Genomic DNA, 20,801 nt, shown 5'->3' with positions numbered 1-20,801 from the left:
CAGGTATTCAGGGGGAAAGACAGGGCATTCAGGGTTGTCAGTCATGGGTCTGAAATTCTCTGCACCTTCATGAACAGGAATTTTGGGCAGGTTATTTCATTGCTCTAAGCCTCGATTTCCTTATTGGCAAAATGAGACAATAATACCAAACCTGAATTTCCCACCTACTTATGGTGGGAAAAAGTCATCTTGACATACCTGCTGATCACATTCATTGCACAACAAGGGCTTTGGGATGGGAATCTGTAGCACATGGCTCATTCTTCACATAACTGAGGCTTACGTTGGGTCTTTTGTCAAGTCATTGCTGGGCTTTTCCATCTGACACACCATCTCCTCTGTGTCCTAGGTGAGAACCTTTTTGGGATAATCAACAGACAGGAGAAGATTTCTACTGCATATGACAATACTTATCTTTATTTTTACTTATCATTTTCAAAGGAAATTACAGGTTTTCCCTCAGGAGTTTGGTTAGGCCAAACACAGTTCCATGTGATTCAAAGTGAAGTTGGGGGATGGGAAGGAGTGAATTGTCCCAACCATATGAAGTGACTTTGAGTACAGACCGCAGCTATAGAATCACCTGCTGTCAGGAGGATGTGGCAACCAACTGCTAATACACCCAGTGCTTTTGAACAGTCAATTCCCTGGGATAAATAAAACAACTTTTATTTCAAAATTTGAGAAATGTAATGCACGTCTAAGTCTGATCCACAGATACATCAATCACCTAGCATCTCTAATTGAGGTGTTGAGCATTTTACTGTTTTACTTCTGTTTACCATTTATCTCTTTGCTTACATATTTATTGCATTCTTTTCTTCCTACCTAAGAATGAAAACTGGCAGCTCATTGAAGCTGGGAAATCAGAGGCACTAAATGGTATTAAAAAAAAAAAAAGGAACAATTACCCACAGTAAACAAAAAGGAGCTTTCTCTGAGAGCTACATGAAGCAGCATATTTTTGATAGCTTTTATGCTCTGTCAACTTCCAGGCAAACCATTAGAGGAAGAGGGAGGAGAAAGAAGGCGAAAGAGGCCTCAAAGCACTTGGCGGTTTTCCATAATGAGCTTCCTGTCTAACTCTCCAATAAAGGCCAGTTCCAGTAATAGGCCCCTGGTGAACTCGAGACACCTAACTCACATGTGTTGCTCCACACAGCTGCATAAGGATGAGAGGGACAAAAAGCCACCCCAGCTTTTACACAGTTCCTTAAAGACAAGGTCCAAGATATATCATCCATTGTTGTATCCCCAGGTCCCAGCTGGGAGTAGGTTTCTGTGGAATCAATTTGAATATGATTATCTGTTTTTCAGGCTGTTAAATAAAACGATCCTTTAAATGCCTTTTTTATAAAACATACTTTTCCCTGACCAAAGTATATCAGTTCCAATGACTGTTAATCCTTGTTGATCCATGGGTCTCCTTCACCAGATACATGTGCATTTGCTATATAATCAATCTATGCTAGTTTCTCACCTTCTTATCCCCATATTTAAGTACCAATTGTCCACCCTCAGACTTCCTTGCTGATCCAGATTCTCTGACTAGTTTCAACCTTACCCTGCAACATTCCGGTGGCCAGCCTCTATGAATATTCTTGATCCCCTCATCCTAAATGGTAAGGGAAAATGAACCTAAGAACATTCTCCCAGTAAACTGAAGACTATGTCTGCTCCCTGTCGCCAGCCCCTGTCACCAGCCCTTGACACCTCCAGTTGGACTGCATCATCAGTAGGAACTCTAACATTCTTGTCAGGAGCCTTCTTTCAGACTCACCCACCCACTTCCACTCAACCATTACCAAAGCCCTGGGAAAACTTTTTGTCCTCCATATTCTGCCTGGAACACCATTTGGGTTTAAGTTTCTCTACTTGAAGCAATTGGCTTTGGGACAGTGGCAGCAGTCAGTAATTGAGGGAATAATGTCCCAACAGGGGAAGGTCTGAGCAGCAGCACTGCAAGTCCAGCTGTTGAAGGTTTAGTGGAATAATCTTTGTTAAAAGTGAAGATGGCAGCCAGTAGTGTCTGTGAACCACCGCTCCCCTACCCAGCCATCACTCCTCCATGAGACAGGGAGTGTTTCTGAAGACTCAGATTTCAGACATTATGCTAAGAGGATCCAAGTCAAGGACTGCTGACTGCACTGTATGTGGTAACAAATTCTCTCAACGAGCTTTCTGTAGGCTGGTGGCCAGAGAGGCACCTGCTACTATTACAAATGCGCTGCAATGAAGTAAATCTGCTCAATGATGCCGTGGCCAAGACCCAAATTAAGCCTCCCCGCAAAAGTGACTTTTTTTTTTTTTACTTTAGCTTTTGAAGAAGTTTTAGGTTCATAGCAGAAGTGAGGGGAAGGTACAGAGATTTCCCATATATCCTCTGTTCCCACACATATGAAACTCTCCCATTAACAACATCCCCCACCAGAATGGTACATTTGTTGTAAATGATAAACCTACATTGACATATCATAATTACCCAAAGTCCATAGTTTACTTCATGGTTCATTCCATGTGCTACACATTCTATGGTTTTAGACAAATATATAATGACATATATCCATTATAGTATTACACAAGAATATTTTCACTACCATAAAAAAATCCTCTACGCTCTGCCTATTATTCATCCCTCTTCCCCACTCCTTAACCCCTGCCAACAACTATTGTTTTACCATTTCCATATTTTCTGTCATTTCCAGAACGTCATATAGTTGAAATCATACAGTATTTAGCCTTTTCAGATTGGCTTCTTTCATTTAGTAATATGCACTTAAGTTTCCTTCATGTCTTTCCATAGCTTGATAGCTATTTTTTTTAATTTTTAAAAAAGATTTATTTAAGATTTTATTTATTCGAGAAAGGAAGACAGACAGCACATAAACAGGGAGCCCCATTACCCTGCAATCCTAAGACCCTGATAACATGACCTGAGCCAAAGTCAGATGCTTAACCAGCTGAGCCACAAGATTTACTTATTTGAGAGAAAGAGGGAGAGAGGGAGAGAGAGAGAGAGAGAGAAAGAGAGAGAGAGAGAGCACACAAGGGGGGAGAGGACCAGAGACAAGCAAACTCCCCACTGAGCACAGAGCCTGACCTGAGGCGCAATCTCACAACCATGAGCTGAACCCAAGTCAGAGGCTTAACTAACTGAGTACCCAGGCACCCCAGATAGCTATTTGCTTTTTAGCACTGAATAGTATTCCACAGTCTGGATGTACCACAGTGTGTTTATCCATTCACCTACTGAAGGACATCTTGCGGGCCCACAAGTCTTGGCAATTATAAATAAAGCCACACTATTGGAGCTCCTGGGGGGAGGCTTAAGATTCCTTCTTTCCTTTTCCCTCTGATCCTCCCCCACCTCTCTTTAAAAAATGCCTCTATTAACATCCATGTGTAGGTTTTTGTATGAACATAAGTTTATAACTCCTTTGTATAAATAACCAAGGTACACAATTGCTGGATTTTATGATGAATTTGTTTAGTTAGCATAGTATTTTACTAAAGTTGATGTTATAGATGTTAAACCATACTAAATAAATTAATTATATGTGTTATTTATATGTATATATTTAAAAACGTAAAAAAGACTATGTTTAGTCTTATAAAAAAAAAAAAAAAAAACAGGGATTCCTGGGTGGCGCAGCGGTTTGGCGCCTGCCTTTGGCCCAGGGCTCGATCCTGAAGACCCGGGATCGAATCCCACGTCGGGCTCCCGGTACATGGAGCCTGCTTCTCCCTCTGCCTGTGTCTCTGCCTCTCTCTCTCTCTCTCTCTCTGTGACTATCATAAATAAATTTAAAAAATAAAATCTTAAAAACAAACAAACAAACAAACAAACTACCAAACTGTCTTTCAAAGTAGTCGTACTATTTTTCATTCCCATCAGTAACAATGTGCACTCCTGTTGCTGCACATTGCAATGTTCTGGAATTTGGCCATTCTAACTGGTATGTAGTAGTATCTCATTTTGGTTTTTATTTGTTTTTTTAATTTATTTATTTGAGGGAGAGAGAGACCAAATGAGTGAGAGAATGATTGGGAGGAGGGACAGAGGGAGAAGCATACTTCCTGCAGGGCAGGGATCCCAAGACTCGACACCAGAGTCTTGGGATCACGACTTGAGCCCAAGGCAGACGCTTAACCAACTAAACCACCAAAGCACCCAAGTATCTCTTTTTAATTTGCATTTCCCTGATGGCCTATGATATACAGCATCTTCTAGTATGCTTATTTGCCATCCATAGAGCTTCTCCCGTTAGGTTTTAGTTATAAAAGTGACATTTTAATTAAAATAACTCTCTTCAAGAAACAATGCAGTAAGATAAGTTCTTCCCTTGCCACCTATCCTTAAAGTGATCTCAGACAAAATAACTTTGTAAAAGGAGAACAAAATTAGAGAGTGAACATATTTTGATTTTAAGACAGTACACAGCTGCAGTTATCAAGACAACGTGATATTGGCATAAAGATAAACACAAGAACAAAGGCAACTTAGTTGAGAAAAAGTGTCTATTCAACAAGTAGCGGTAGGATAATAGATATCTATGGGCAAAAATATGAACTTTGGTCCATACACTGTATCACATATAAGCAAAATATAATACATACTTTATGATTCCATTTATATGAAGTCTAGAATATGCAAAATAAACTATAAAGATTGAAAGTGGATCAGTCATTACCTGGGAAGGGCATGAAGGGGGAATATTGAGAGCAAAGGATTACAAACAAGCATGAGAAGACATTGGAGGTCAAGGAGAAATTCACTGTCCTGAATGTGGTGATGTTTCACAAGTGTGTGTGTGTATATACAATGCATGCATATATATATATATACACACAAATATAAATGCATATATATACATATGTGTGTATATATATATATCAGAACTCCCCACATTGTTTACTTTAAGTAAATATACTTTATTAAATGTCAGTTATACCTCAATAAAGTTGCTTTTAAAAAGCCAACATAAATCACTGCTTTCCTTAAGTAAAATATTGGTTTCTGAAGAAAGGAAGAAGTAGATGAAGAAGATGGAGAGATACCCACAGTACATTTCTAAGTGTGAAAAGTCAGGTTCAATGCCATGCTACTGCTACTACTACAAAAAGCAAATTAATAAAGCACTCATTTGTAGCAGTCTAAATGCTTTATGTATTCACTTCTTCTTGCTAATATTCACGTGAAGTGGTACTATTACTTTACACTTCTGCAAATGAGGAAGCTGAGTCTTATCCCAATTACATAGCTCATAACTTGTGAATGAGGGCTGATAATCCAGCAGTCAGGTCTCACTCTACACTTGATCCCAAGATCCTATTTGTGTAAAATAACCATGCATGCAAGGGCAGATTGGGAAGAAGAGTGAAATATGAAAAGAGAACTGTATTCTTGAATGTAAATACTATCATCTTGGTTGATATGTTTACAGCAATCAGTCCTGTGGCAGTTGGTGTTTCTAGAAGCAGAAGCTAAAGTAAGAAATTAGAAGCACAAGTGGTCTACGGGGAAACAACACCTTGGAAAGATTAAACAAAGCAGGATTAGGCACGGAGAACCTCAGACTATCAAACAGTTCAGCCTGAGCCTTAGCCAACCCAATGGAAAACTGTGAAGCAAAAACTACCCTTTAGAAGAGTCTCATCTCATGTTGAAAAGAAATGGGCAGGCTCTGGTAGTCCTGCCATGCTCAGTCAGTGGTGTGGACTGCTTGGAAGGGGATGCCCTCAACCAGAACAGAAGCCCATAAAATAAAAATCTTTAAAAAAAGAAAAGAATACAGAACAGAAGCCCAGGACGATCCCAAAGGCACTGCAGAGGAAGGCTGTCAACTCCCAGCACGCTGCAGGGAAACAACTTCAATCTTAAGAGATCTGAGCATTAAAAAATTAAAAAAAAAAAAAAAAAAAAGAGATCTGAGCAGCTCTCCTCCTCAGCTGTCACACTACCAGTGGAAAAATCTTCTTATAAAGCTCTTGAGTGTAGAGTAAGTTTCCCCAAACTTGTCCTGAGACAGTTGAAAGATCTTGATGATAAAGCACTGTATGTCTTAGTGAAATAGAAATGAGAAATTTATTTATCAGACACAGTACTCTAAATATTGACTAAGAGGCATGGAGAAACATCTCTTTTAGTATGTTCTTTCCCCAGTAGAGAAGGAAAAACAAATGCCCAAGTAGTATTAAGCTTTCTGCAAAAGAAATTGCTTCTTTGTATGTGTCCACTGTGGAGGACAATTCAACCATCCCATAAATAAATTCTTTCTTGAGAAAACCTTACGTTTTGTTTGATAATACGATGTCAAGTAGGAGCCCTATATAATTACCATTACTACTACTACTACCACCACCACCACTACCACTACTAGACAGCCTTATAGCAGTTTCCATGCAAGATGGAACAAGTCAAAGTGGAATCTAAAGTCATCAATGCAAAAAATTCTACTTTCATTTTCAAATTCAACTGAATCAAGATATCCAGGTGAACATGCTCAAAAAAGAAATAAATTCGCTATTCCCCATACTTTCCCAATTAAGGGAAAGAGAATAAATCTCCAAAATATTGAGTGAAAGGGACATGGTGGCATATCCTGGCAGGTCCCTCCTACTTGAAAAGTGGCTGCATTACTGAACCACATGAATAATTAAGCAAGCACTTGTCACCTGTGGGAAGCAGAAAATTAAGAATAATCTCAAGCACCTTTCAACTCTAACTCCAAAAAAAGAAAATCACTTTTCCTGGAATTCACTAGTTCCAACTGGATAAACTGGCACAAGATTATTAATTTCTTACGTTTTAGAAATCGAGACATAGTACCTTTTTGCTCGCTACGACAGCACATATACTAAAATCGAGACATAGTACTTTTTAAAAGATTACCTGTTCATCTTCGATGGTTATACATTCTTCCCCATGTTCTCATTTTTCCTTTTCAATCAACTTTCCTCCCCTACACACACACACACACACACACACACACACACACACACACGCTCGCATATACACAACACATAATAAGCTTATATTATGATTATGGAAATAGATTGTGAATCAGGAGAAGGCTTGATATTCATATCAGCTACTGAATATTCTGCCTTAGGTTAATCAGTTAATTTTTCATTTAAATTAATTTTTAATTCAATTTTTGCAAATGTCCAAGCAACGCTGACTAAAATATGATTATGCAAACAGAGACACTCTTTCTGCAAAATGGAAATGTATTCTGCTTCCAAAGTACCCAAAAGAGTCTCTTCAAGTAATGTTTTGTCTAATAAAAAGCAAGAACAAATATATAAAATACATAGGAAAACACCCAATTAGGACTTTGGGGTCCCTTACCTAAATTAATGCAATGGCAAGAGCTAGAGAGCAGTTTGAAATGTCTGCTTAAGATGAATTCGATTGTGCACACATCAAAAAACAAAGGAAAAATTCAACCCTGTGAGTCAGGTGATATTTAAATCTAATTACCCTTCATTGAGCTTTGCTATGTGTCAGACTCTGTGTTAAGCACTTTACTGACATTATTCTATTTAAGCATTACAACAATGTTAGGAAATAGGTATTAAAATCCCCATTTCAGAGGTGAGAAAAATCAAACCTTAAGAGATGAAATACCTCACACATTGGAAAGATCCAGAATTCAAAAACATCTTTGTTTCACTCCTAAGGCCATACTATAGTGATTCCAAATAAAGCAAAACAAAACAAAAAAATAGTGATGTTGGCTTTCAAACATTAATGTGCATCAGGATTACCTGGCAGATTTGCTCAGATTGCTGCAAAGTTTGTGATTCTGTAGGTGGGACTGGAGAATTGACATGTCTATCCAGTTCCCAGGTGATACTAATGTTAGTCTAGAAACTACATTTTGGGAGGATGCAGCATGCTAAGTCACTGGCTTCCAGACCTTTAGATTTCATACAGCAATAAATGAATGAATGTATGTATGAATGAATAAACAACAAACAAAAAAAAACTTTAATGAAGTTTGGCAGATTACTAAATTTTACTATGCTGAGTTGGTTGGAAAATTACAAACATACATACAAAATGCTAGGTTTTAGTATCTCTATAATTCATTTTTCTTTCTTGCTTTAAATTAAGGTATAATTTACATATAGGAAAACTGATCCTGCAAGTTTGACAAACATATAGTCTTATATCAGGCACTATAATCAGGATAAAGAATAGTTTATTCATCCCAAAAATATACGCTCCCCCTCATCCTTGTAATAAGCCCACCTCCATACTCAGCCCCAGGCAGCCACTGATAACGCTTTCTGTCCCTATAGTTTTACCTTTTCCAGAATGTTATATAAGTGGAATCATACAGTATGTAGCCATTTGAGTCTGGCTTCGTTCCCTTAGTATAATGATATTGAGATTCATCTATTTTGTTTTGTGTAGTTTGTTCCTTTTTATTGCTGAAGAAATATCCCATCGTATGGATATACCATAGTTTGTTTAACTAGTCCCCAGTTAAAAAGCATTTCAGTTGTTTCCAGTTTGGAGCAATTATGAAAAGAACTGTTATAAACTTTCACAAATACGTTTTTGTACGAGTGCCCAGGAATGGAATTACTGAATCGTATAGTAAGGGTATGTTAAACTACGTAAGAAACTCCCCAACTGTTTTTCAAAAACAGTTATATCATTTTATATTCTCACCAGCAATATCCTCACCAATATTGTCAGTTGTTTTTGTTTGTTTTTAATCTTTGCTATTCTAATAAATGAATAGTGAGATCTCATTGTGGCTGTAATTTGTATTTCCCTACTAATAACAATGTCAAGCATCTTTCTGAGTCTTCAAACTTTGTTCTTCTTTTTCAAAATTGTTTGTCTATTCTAGTGTCTTTGTTTTTCCATATAAATTCTAGAATAAGCTTGCTAATTTTATGTAAAAAGTACTACAGAGGTTTTGAATGTCATTGTATTGACTACATATATCATGTTAGAAGAATTACGATCTGAATCAAATTGGCTCTTTCATTCATGAATATGACATATCTGTCTTTGAGTTTTTCCATCAGTATTTTCTTGTTCTCAGCATACAGATCTTGAACATGTCATAAGATTTATACCTAAATATTTCATTTTAAGGTGCAATAATGATATTTTTAAATTTCTTAATTACTAGTGTATCAACAATTTAATTTTCAAAGATGCTTCAGGGCTAAAAATGAGAAGGGTGAACAGTAAAATGTCAATAAGTATTTTTGGTTTAGTGAATAAATGAATGAATAAGTAAAATGAGGGAAAAAAACAGAATAAGAAAGCATCTTTGAGTTTTAGAGAAGGCAGTAAACCTAAGGAAGTAAAGGGGCAGGATGTCTAGTTTCCTTTTTTTTTTAATTTTTATTTTTATTTATGATAGGCACACAGTGAGAGAGAGAGAGGCAGAGACACAGGCAGAGGGAGAAGCAGGCTCCATGCACCGGGAGCCTGACGTGGGATTTGATCCTGGGTCTCCAGGATCGCGCCCTGGGCCAAAGGCAGGCGCTAAACCGCTGCGCCACCCAGGGATCCCGGATGTCTAGTTTCCATCCTGATATTATTCAATTGTCCTCTGGAACTTAGTTCATGTTTCTCAGGTCTTCAAATATGTGTGTCCTTGACATTCAGTCTCAAAGGATATGTAACTTACTGGTCTGGTCTTAGACCCACCCCTAGTCATTTTATGTCAATCCATCCCATTTTAGTTTTTTCATTACCCTTTCTATTGCCTGACCTCTTCTTCTCATTGACTTATTTGATTATTTTTGGTCTTCTCTCACTAAGTTTTGTTTATGGTTATACAAAGAACTTAGAACAATGTCTGACACATAAAAGTTATCAATATGAATTATTGGAAAAAAAAAAGAAGGAATAGATGCACAGATACAGGCATGAGCTGTAAAAATAACCATCTTTAAATATAACCCCCCAAAAAACATTTAAAAGAATAAATAATTTCATAAAGTACGAGGAATAATTTTTCAAATGATGCAAGACCTTCATGGAAGAAACATAAAGTACCTATTTTTGGCATACAAAAAGCACTCAATAAATACCATATCTGTGACTGAGAAATTCAAAATCACTAAAGTTATCAATTTGTCCTAAATAAAATTAAATAAATAAATAAATAAAGCTAAATAAAAGGCATTGTAACTCCCAAGACCAGCACCGGAGTGAGGACAGTGAAGCATGTGAGAACTTTGATGAAGGCTGCAGAGTTTAAAAGGATACAAAATAACCCTCAGTAATCAATATAAATAATGTTTTAATGCAATATTTTTTAAAAATCAAAACTAATGCAAAAAGTGATTATTATAACTAAGTATAAAATTTTTCAATGAAGAATAAAAAAACAGGATCAGTCTTGATTTTCCATTTTGCCTCTACCTCCAATAAGGCTTGGCATTGGCACTATTCCTGATCCAGTGTTCATGAACAATGTTGATATTTTCTCATTCAGGGTACTTTTTGTATTAACATTTTATTTCTGAAATATTACTTAACTTGATTATTTTGCTCTTGAAATTAACGCCTTGTTTGCATCATTTGACTTATCCTAGTTTTAGCCAAGAAATTTCCACAGAAACCACATAGGATTTTTAAGTAATTTATCAAACCGATTCACGTATATAAACTTCAGAATATAGGTCTGATAGGAGCCAGAAGGCATTGAAATTTAAGAGCCAGGCCATCCTTGCAAGACCTATCAATTAGCTCATTATCACAGGTCAGGGTAGAAACATTCTCTAACTCAGGAAGGACAGAGATGAGGCACAATAACTGGAGATGGGAATGGAGGGAACTGGACAGAGCAGCAGGCACTGAGGGAATACATGTGAAGCAGCTTCTGCTAAAAGAAACCTCCAAGTGGTCACACAGATCACACACGTGGCCCAGAAAAACACAAAAGGGACCTGACCATGTACACCCCCCACCCACACACACACATAGGGAACAGTGTGGATGGGGGACTTGGAAGGTGGGGCTAGAGTCCCAGTTACTTGCCTAGTGGATGTCAAGAAGACATGGGTATGTTTATGGCTCTCCAGGTCTGCTCATGCAACAGCAGGACCAAGTAGATTTACAGTACACATCCCTAACCAATCTCCTTGGACAGACCTTTGCTGTGTGGTGGCTCTGGATGGGCCCCTGGATTTGACTCACTTTTATTTCTTGACTCCTACTCTGGAATCAACTCTATTCCCAAGATAGCCTGAATCATGGGTTCATCCTTTTCGGTTTTCCGTTCCTCCCTGCCCTTTGGCACCTTACCTGGACAATTAACTCCTCCTCCCCCCTTAATCCCTAACACCATCTCTGAGCTGGTTTCTCTGTCCCAGTTGTAATCTTCACCCACTCCCGTTTCTGATTCCTCACAAGAAGTCATACACAGGAAACTATGACCTAGAGAGGAAGAACTATATGTATTTCCCCATCCAGAAAGTGAAATGTAAAAATTAATTTATAGAAAAATAGACTCTTACTTTTGTTTTAAATCATGGGACTTAAGCTACTGCTACCAAAAAAAAAAAAATTAAGATGAATTAAAATTGAAGAGAAAGACTAATTTTATCTGCTATTAAATTGAGTATGAATTTTTAAAAGATGCTAGGATACAGAACTTCTACTGATTATCAACACTTAATGCTAATACATTTCTGAGAAGCAACCACGTGCAACAAGTGTAATATTCATCACAAAACTGAAGAAAAGGTGTCTGCAAAGGATTCTTCCCCCCTCTCGTTTGGCCCTGCCAAACCCTTTTCTAAAGCCTCTTAAAAACATGAGAAAGACAAGCAGACTGTGCCTTTTCTATGGTCAGATGAAATCCCTGATTTTCCTAAATACTACAGCATCTCTATCTTAACAAGGTAAAGCTCTTACATTGTGATACTTAAGCCATATCAGTGAAAACTGACATGATTAGCACACTCCTCACTACCCACATCTGCAAACAACACTGTAAAACACACACACACAAAACCACTGAGGCTGCACTGACCCTCTCAGCAGTAATTTTACCCATTTTCCTACCTTCCCCCAAACATGAATAATCTCATTTTTCAGTTATTACACATTTATTTCTGGTGGATTCCTCTCTGATTAAATTAACCTTATCAAATGAATAACAGTTTGAGAAATACAAGTTACACAGCGAGTGCAGTTACAAAGATAGTGTCCAGAGGAATTTATTTTCCAGTGTTAATTTTTTGCTTGACATAAATTGCTAGCACAGGTCCTGTCATAGTGCCACGCCTAAGCATGCTGGATGCTTTATGATGCCTTATCCGTGATGCCCTGAGCACACTGAATTGCTTATTATATTTTTCCCTATTTCTGACCCCAAAAGAAAGATTTTTATATATTTTCTGTTTTGGGTGGTTTTATATGCTTGATTCTATCAACAGAATAATGATAATGCATTCTGTAGGTCATTGTTTCCTTTATTTTTTATAATCCATTCAAGACAGCCCACACAGTTTCAATTAAATAATTCCAGAATCACAAGACAAGAGGTAACATTGTTTATGTAGAGACTGGGCTGGGAATACTAACAAGCTTGGTGCATCAATTCATGGTAACATCCTATAATTCTAAAGTTCACCTTGAAGTTTGCATTGCATTTGGCATTCTATTTAAATGTGTGTCTTTGTCAATGGAGAGCATGCAACTTTTTACTTCATTCTATTAGTAATCCTTAAAGACCAAAAATTAAAGTCAATGCCAAACCAGAGTTTTGTCAATATGCTCAATTTCCCAGGGGCATATATATTTTGGGCCCCCAATACTTTTCTTTCTTAATTTCTTTTCTTTACTAATGCATTATAAAATTATATGCAGGTACACTTTCTTTAAGATGCAAAAATTAGTCTCCCAGAAAACATTTCAATAGGGCAATACTTTTGCTTTCTTATTGAAGGTGTTTTAATGGATTCACATTGACTAAATAATCATGATAGCTTTAAATTGTGATGGATGGTAGGTATAGAAATCTTCCATTGGAGTTTTAAATATTATTCAAATTTGGCAATATGATACAGATTTACTATCACACACATATATTTTTTTCAATTCAATTTAACTTCTGTCTTGTGCATTTCTATGCCTTACAACATGAAATCTGCTCAGTACAGATTCCCATTCTTTTTTCAAAATTTAAAGTGACAAACTCTTTTTCATTGATAGTAAGGTCAAATCTTCATAGGTTATGGTGATAATAATATGAGATTACTATATCATATAGTCAAATATTCAAATATATATGAAGCACCAACCACATGTAATGCTCAGCCATAGGTATTGGAGCACACTACTTATTAACTAAACAGAAACTCTTTGAGACATTATAGTTGGTGGGGGGAGCAGAGAAAAAGTAAGTAATATTTAATATATAGTGTGTTGTAGAGAATTAAGTGCTATAAGAAAAATAAAGCAGGGAAAAGATATAAGGTCTACAGGAACAAGTTTCAGTTTTCAATAGGCCAGAGTAAGAATTACGAAATGATATTTTTAAGTAAAAACCTGTAGAATGCATGGGAGAAACCTATCTCTGAAGGGCAAGATAGAGAACAATAGGGCAATGGCTCTGAGATACATTTGGCATGTTTGAATAATAGCAAATAGGCCAAGGGGATTGAAACAGAATAAATAAAAAGGAAAATAGTAGGAGGAAAAGCCAAAGAGATAAAAGGTGGAAGTGGTGAGCATATGATGTGACACATCGTATTCTATATAGATGACGCTCTCTGGAGTTGTTTGTTCATGAAACCTCCAAGTGGGCTGCATGACATAGGACTTGGTGGGGTCCCTCACTGAATTTGGCTTTTACTCTGAGTAAAATGAAAAGACACTGGAAGATTTTGAGCAGTACAGTAAAATTTTGTGACTTAAAATTTAGTGGGATTACACTGGCTACTTATTTATTTCCTTAGGAATAGACAGAAGAGGGACTAGAGAGGAAACCAGGACTCCTAATAGAAGGTAAGTGAAATAATCCATGCAAGAAGTGGAGATGGCTTACCTGGGAGAAACAGAAGTGGAGGTCATGAGAAAACACTGAAATCTAATTATATTTTTCAAGATTTGCTGGTTGACTGGAAGATGAGAAAGACGAGTCAAGGACTACTCCACTGTCTTTGGCTTGAAAACTGAGAATAAGAGTACAGTTGCCATTACTTAAAGTGGGAAAGATTGCAGGAAGAATAGCTTGCAAGGTGGAAAGTTCTGAGCTCTTTTTTTGGATATTTAAAATGAGATGCCTGTGACCAAGTAAAGATGTAACACAGACATTTGGATAATGGTCTGAAATTAGGGAAAAGTCTGGAGTTGGAATACACATTTGAGAGAATACATTTATGAAAGAGAAGATATTGAAACAGAGAACCTGAAGGACTCTATAAAAGTAGAAAGTAGGAGCAGCACCCCTACTTTACACAAGCATCAGAGTGCAAATAGTATATAACCTCCTTGTAAGGGACAAGGAGTTAAAGATTTCTTTAGGATAGACAAATATCTGGGTGGCTCAGTGGTTGAGCGTCTGCCTCCAGCTCAGGTTGTGATCCCAGGGTCCTGGGATCAAGTCCCCACATCAGGCTCTCTGCCTAGAGGCTGCCTATGTCTCTGCCTCTCTCTCTCTCTCTCTCTCTCTCTCTCTCTCTCTCTCTGTGTCTCTCATGAATAAATAATGTCTTTTAAAAAAATTAAAAATAAGATAGACAACATTTAGAAAGGACCAGGTGAGAATGACCAGACAAAGGTATCATATGTGTATTTCAGACCACTGGCACTAGACATCTCGCTACCAAGACCCCCTAGCTACAAAGAATAACACTGGGGCCTTTATCTTTGTTCTAATCAGTTCCACTATGCCTAAGAGGACATGTACCCCAGACCACAATCCTCAATAAAAACCCCAGGCCCTGAACAAAGATAAGACTCTTGCTCCTTTCCTTCTCAAGTCTTCTGGACCTCCATTCTATATCTGCTTTCTCTATATCTTCAATAAACTCTGCTTTCATTTCCTTCTGGTCATGTTTTATATCTATTGTATGTGAAGCCAAGGACCCTCTTGGGGCTAGTCCCGTGGGACCCCCTTTTTTGGGTCCTCGGACCCAAACTGCTGACATCAACATATAAGCTGTAAGATTAGATTAATTCATCCAAAAAAGTATTGAATATACTTTTATAGGATCCAGAGGACCAGATTGTTGCCTCAGCTATGTGGGTTTGAATAACTGATTTAATTTCACTGTGGCTCCAGTTTCACATAAGTAAAATAAGAAATATATTGCCTCTTGTATACCATAAATGAATTGTGAAAAGGAAATAAGATATCATCTTACCGTAAACCAAACTAGAAAACACAAGTAAGTATCTGAATAATTCAGGAATGCAAATATTGTAAGATAAAACTAAAGATAATTATTAATCCTTAGGTTATTGTCTCTAAGGTCCAAATCCAACTTCTATATTCTGCTTCTTCAATTCAGGGTGAGAACTCTACAAATCATACTTCTAGTAAGTTATGCAGATTAAGTGATGTTAGAGGAAGACCTCAATGGTGACGGAGAAAGAAGGGGCCTACCCTTACCCATTTGCAATGTTTGGCTTCCTGTGTGTATCTTGTTTCTGTCAGCCTCACCTCAACCTTGCTTCTTCGGCCAAGCAACAGTGATTTTTCTGCTAGCCTCAATTGAATCAGTTTTGCGGTGTTTTCAACATTTCCAGATCTATTTTATTAGAGAAAATTTATCAGAGATTTCAAGAACCAGCCATCACTTCCCTTTTCAGAGGGCCAAGTCCTAGCCTCCCAGATCTCTCCTCTGAACTTAGAGATATCAGTACCATCTGATAAGCACTTCCAATTCTCAGGCCAGGATTTCAGCTTTACATAGTTCTTTCTGTAATCATTTGAGTTCTAAATCTCCCTTTATTCCTTTCTTCTCCTAAACCTAGAAATGATACATACATTTCCAATTGCTATTTCCATACCACAAAGGAAATGTCCTTTTTTTTTAGTTCTAAACATCTAATCAACAATTCTCTACACTGAATTCCCTACTATAAAGTAATTTGTATGGTTCCTATCTCCTAATGATCCTTGAATAATACAATGCCATGGAACCCCTAGCATGAAGAGAGTAGATCTAAAATATTTTAAATAAAAACCTCAAAGGAAATACTTCTGAAGAATTACTCTCTGAAATAGATCCTTAAAAATAAAGTGCATATCCTTCATGAGAAAACCTAAATAAAATAAAATGAAATAATTTTTAGAAATAAATCTATAAGGACAAAATAATAGGTGAAGAGATACTAAATAGAAAATTCTGAAAAACTGAAAAGCAAATGGAAAAATGGCAAGTGGCCTAGAAAACCTGAGAATGCTAAAACCTAAGCCCCTAGGAAAGAAAAAGCACAAAAGCAAGTCAATTTACACATAAGAACCAAAGAAACATTTCAGCAACTGGAAGCAACTTTTGAGCAATGATTTCCTGGGTTTTCTTTTTGCCTCATATATTCCAAACCGAGTGCTAAAGCAGCAAGCAAACTGGAAACACAAATAAGCACAGACCAATATGCTCTCAAGAAAAGCCTTCCTAATCCAGCCAAAGACACAGAAAAGGGGCAACTTGTTAAGATTTTGTTCCTCTAAAATTAGACAATAACTCTACTGTAGCCAAACACTACAGAAAAACTATGACCCCAACCATATCTCTGCCATCAAAAGTAAAATGAGACAACTAGAATTCTACTCTCACCTAGGTGTAACAAGTCACCTCAATTCCTCTGTCAGGGAGGTGTCAATGAAGGCTAAGAAATATGGGACTTTTATCCCTACTAACTGATAACAAGATTCCCTCCTGTGGGATCAGTGAAGACCACATGGGAAACCTGGTCTTCAACCCAGGTCCAAAAGTACTAAGATATTCCTCTCCTTTCCTGCTTAGTTAGTATCAGATAAGGTCTAGTGAAGAGTCACATCTTTTGCCAACACCCAACAGTAACAAGGCACCCGCCCCCTCCACATCCCCAAAAAGTATCATGGAGGTCTCACTGGGAGGCGTAATGAGGCATCTCTTCTATCCTCAATCAGAGTGGTATTAATGGATGCATACTGAAGAGCCCAATCTCCCATCCTCACTCAACAGTAACAAAGAATCACTCCCTCCCTCCATCATCAATGGACATCAAATGGGCAACCTGGACTTTTTACTCCCATCATACATGAGTAAGGTGACTTCCCTCTTTCCTCAATGGAGTGGTGTCAGAGGATGCCTTCTATACCACAAACTTAAATATGATCAAAAGTCTCACAACATAATAACCAAAATGTTCAGATTCAATAAATCACACTTACAAAAATTACAAAATTCTCAACTAGAATGAGATAAAACAATTGACAAATGCCAAAAACAAGACAGAGATGCTAGAATTATCTAATAAGAATTTTAAAGGAGGGATCCTGGGTGGCTCAGCGGTTTAGTGCCTGCCTTCAGCCCAGGGCGTGATCCCAGAGTCCCAGGATCGAGTCCCACATCGGGCTCCCTGCGTGGAGCCTGCTTCTCCCTCTGCCTGTGTCTCTGCCTCTCTCTCTCTCTCTGTGTCTCTCATGAATAAATAAATAAAATCTTAAAAAAAAAAGAATTTTAAAGGATCCATAACAAAATACGTCAACAATTATGAATATGTTTGAAACTAATTACAAAATATAAATTATCAGTCAAGAAAGAGAAGATATAAAGGAGGTCTAATGCACTTTTTTAAAAAAATAACTGTAATTCTAAAACTCAATGAATAGGCTTAACAGCAAAATGGAGAGGACAGAGGAAAGAACCTGTGAACTAAAAAACAAAACAATGGAACTGGAGGGTATTATGCTGAGTGAAATGAATCAATAGGAGAAGGACAAACATTATATGGTCTCATTCATTTGGGGAATATAAAAAATAGTTAAAGGGAATAAAGGGGAAAGGAGAAAAAATGAGTGGGAAATATCAGGGAGGGAGACCGAACATGAGAGACTCCTAACTCTGGGAAACGAACTAGGGGTGGTGGAAGGGGAGGTGGGCAGGGGGTGGGGGGACTGGGTGACGGGCACTGAGCGGGGCACTTGATGGGATGAGCACTGGGTGTTATTCTATATGTTGGCAAATTGAACACCAATAAAAAATAAATTTATAAAAATAAAATAAAATAAAATAAAATAAAAAAATAAAAAACAAAACAATAGAAATTAAACAATCTGAACATCAGAGAAAAAATAAATAAGGACTTGAGAAACCTTAATAGAAGTTCTAACATTCTTGTCATAGGAATCTTAAAAGGAAAGAAGATGGTATAGCTAAAAAAATTCAAAGAAATAATGGCTGGAAATTTTTCAAATTCACCAAGAAACAGAAGATTACAAATTCAAGAAGTTGAAGAAATGCCAGAAAAAATAAACCCAAAAAAATCTACACCTAAACCATATTATAATCAAACTCTGAAAACTGAAGACAAGGAAGAAATCTTTGAAGCAAGGGAGAAGAAATGACACCTTACCTCTAGGGGAAAAATAATTCACATACCACCCAATTTCTCATTAGAAGCTATGAAGGCCTGAAGGAAGTGGTACAACATTTATTAAGTGCTGAAATAAAAGGACTTCAAACCAGAGTTCTTTATCCAGCAAAAATATCCTTCAGAAATGAAGGAGAAAAGCATTCTCAGATAAAGGAAAACTAAGAGAATTTGTCATCAGCAAAACCACCCTAAAAGACTGGCTAAATAAAATTCTCTGAATGGAAAAGAATTGATAAATAAGAAATGTGCAAATTTAGAAAGAACACATAAATGAATAATAGAAAAAGAAAAATTATGGGCAAATAAGATAGACTTTTCTCATTCTTTTGAATTTTCTAAATTACATTTGACAGTTGAAGCAAAAATTGTAACACTGTTAGTGTACTATAAAGCTTCCTAAATGTTTTAGGAAATATATAAGACAATTATAGTCTACAAGGATGAGAGTAAAGGGACATAAGGAGAGGTAAGATTTCTACAGCTCACTTGAACATCAATAGACATCAGCAGATTGTGATAAGTTATGTACATATAATGTAGTATCTTGAGAAACCACTTAAAAAGCTGTACAAAAAGCTATACTAAAAAAATAGATAAGTCAAAATGGGTTTTAAAATATGTCTAAGCAATCTAAATAAAGGAGGAATGGAGCAATGAGAAACAGAACAAACATAACACTCACACACACAAAGGGCAGCCATAAGCTTTAAATTATAAATAATTACATTAAATGTAAGTGGTCTAAGTATACAAATCAAAAGGCAGGGATTGCGACTACATGACTATGCTGACTAGAAGAAAACTTCAAGCTTAACAATATAAGTGACAATATACCATGCACAGACCAATTAAAAGAAAGCAGGAATGGCTATTTAAATATCAGGTAAACTGAACTTCAGATAAAAGAAAATTACCTAGGATAGAGAAAAATATTGCATAATGATAAAAGAGTAAATCCACCACGAAGACAGAAATGCTAATTGTGTATTCACCAGACAACAGAGCTCAAAATACATAAAGTACAGACTGATGGAACTGAGAAGAGAAATAGACAAATCCACAATTATACTTCAGGATGACAGAATGATATAATTATTTACTAGACAGAAACTTGGCTAAGAATATAGAACTTAACAATGTCATCAACCAATAGAATCTAATCAACATGCATAGAACAATCCATGAGACAACAGCAGAATTTTTTTCAACTGTCCACAGTGCACATACAAAAAGAAACCATATGTTGGGTCATAAACAAATCACAAGTATTAAGGAATTAAAATCAGGATGTGTCCACTGACAACAATGGAATAAAAACAGAAACCAACTGGGGCATCAGATTGACTCAGTAGAGATGTGACTCTTGATCTTTAAGTCATGAGTTTAAGTCCCACATTGGGAGTAGGACTTACTTTAAAAAATATAAAAAATAAAAATAAAAAATAAACCCAGGGGAAAAAAGAGTAAAACAATGAAAGACTCTTTGAGTGCCTTGGGGAACGGAATCATGTTAAAAAAAAAAAAAAAGTAATAATAATGGGGCACCTGGATGGCTCAGTGAGTTAAGTATCTAACTCTTGGTTTCAGCTCAGGTCATGATCTCATGGGTGGGGGGATCAATCCCAGCATTAGCACTGGGCTCCACACTCAGGCAGAAAGGGGGCTGGGGTGTGTACACTTGAAGATATTCTTTCTCTACCCCACCCCTCGTTCTGTCTCTCTAAAATAAATAAATAAAACTTAAAAAATAGAAACCAATAACTGAAGGGTGATAAGAAAACTAAACATTTAAAAAGCCAGCAACATGCACTGAAGTAATCCGAGGGTCAAAGGGTAAGTCTCAAAGAAAATTTAAAAATACATTGAATTAAATAAAAGTGAATATACAACATATTAAAATTTGTAGAACACAACTAAAGTAATGCTGGGAGAGAAATGTGTAATACTAAGTGTTTATATTAAAAAGAGGAAAGTTCTCAAATCAATAATATAATTTTCTGCCTCAAGAAGCAAAAAAGAGTAAAATAAACCTAAAAGAAGCAAAAGGAAGGAATAATAAAGATAATGCCAAAAATAAATGAAACTAAAAACAGAAAAACAGCTGAGAAAAATCAGTGAAAGTAAAAGCTGGTTCTTTGTAAATATTTTTTTAAATAATAATATCTAACAAGAATGTCCAGAAAAAGAAAGAGAGAAGACACAAATTAGTAATATCAGGAAG

The sequence above is a fragment of the Canis lupus genome, chromosome 33 (genome assembly GCF_003254725.2).
Source record: "Canis lupus dingo isolate Sandy chromosome 33, ASM325472v2, whole genome shotgun sequence".
Classification (NCBI taxonomy): domain Eukaryota; kingdom Metazoa; phylum Chordata; class Mammalia; order Carnivora; family Canidae; genus Canis; species Canis lupus.
Note: the sequence above shows the minus strand (reverse complement) of the source record.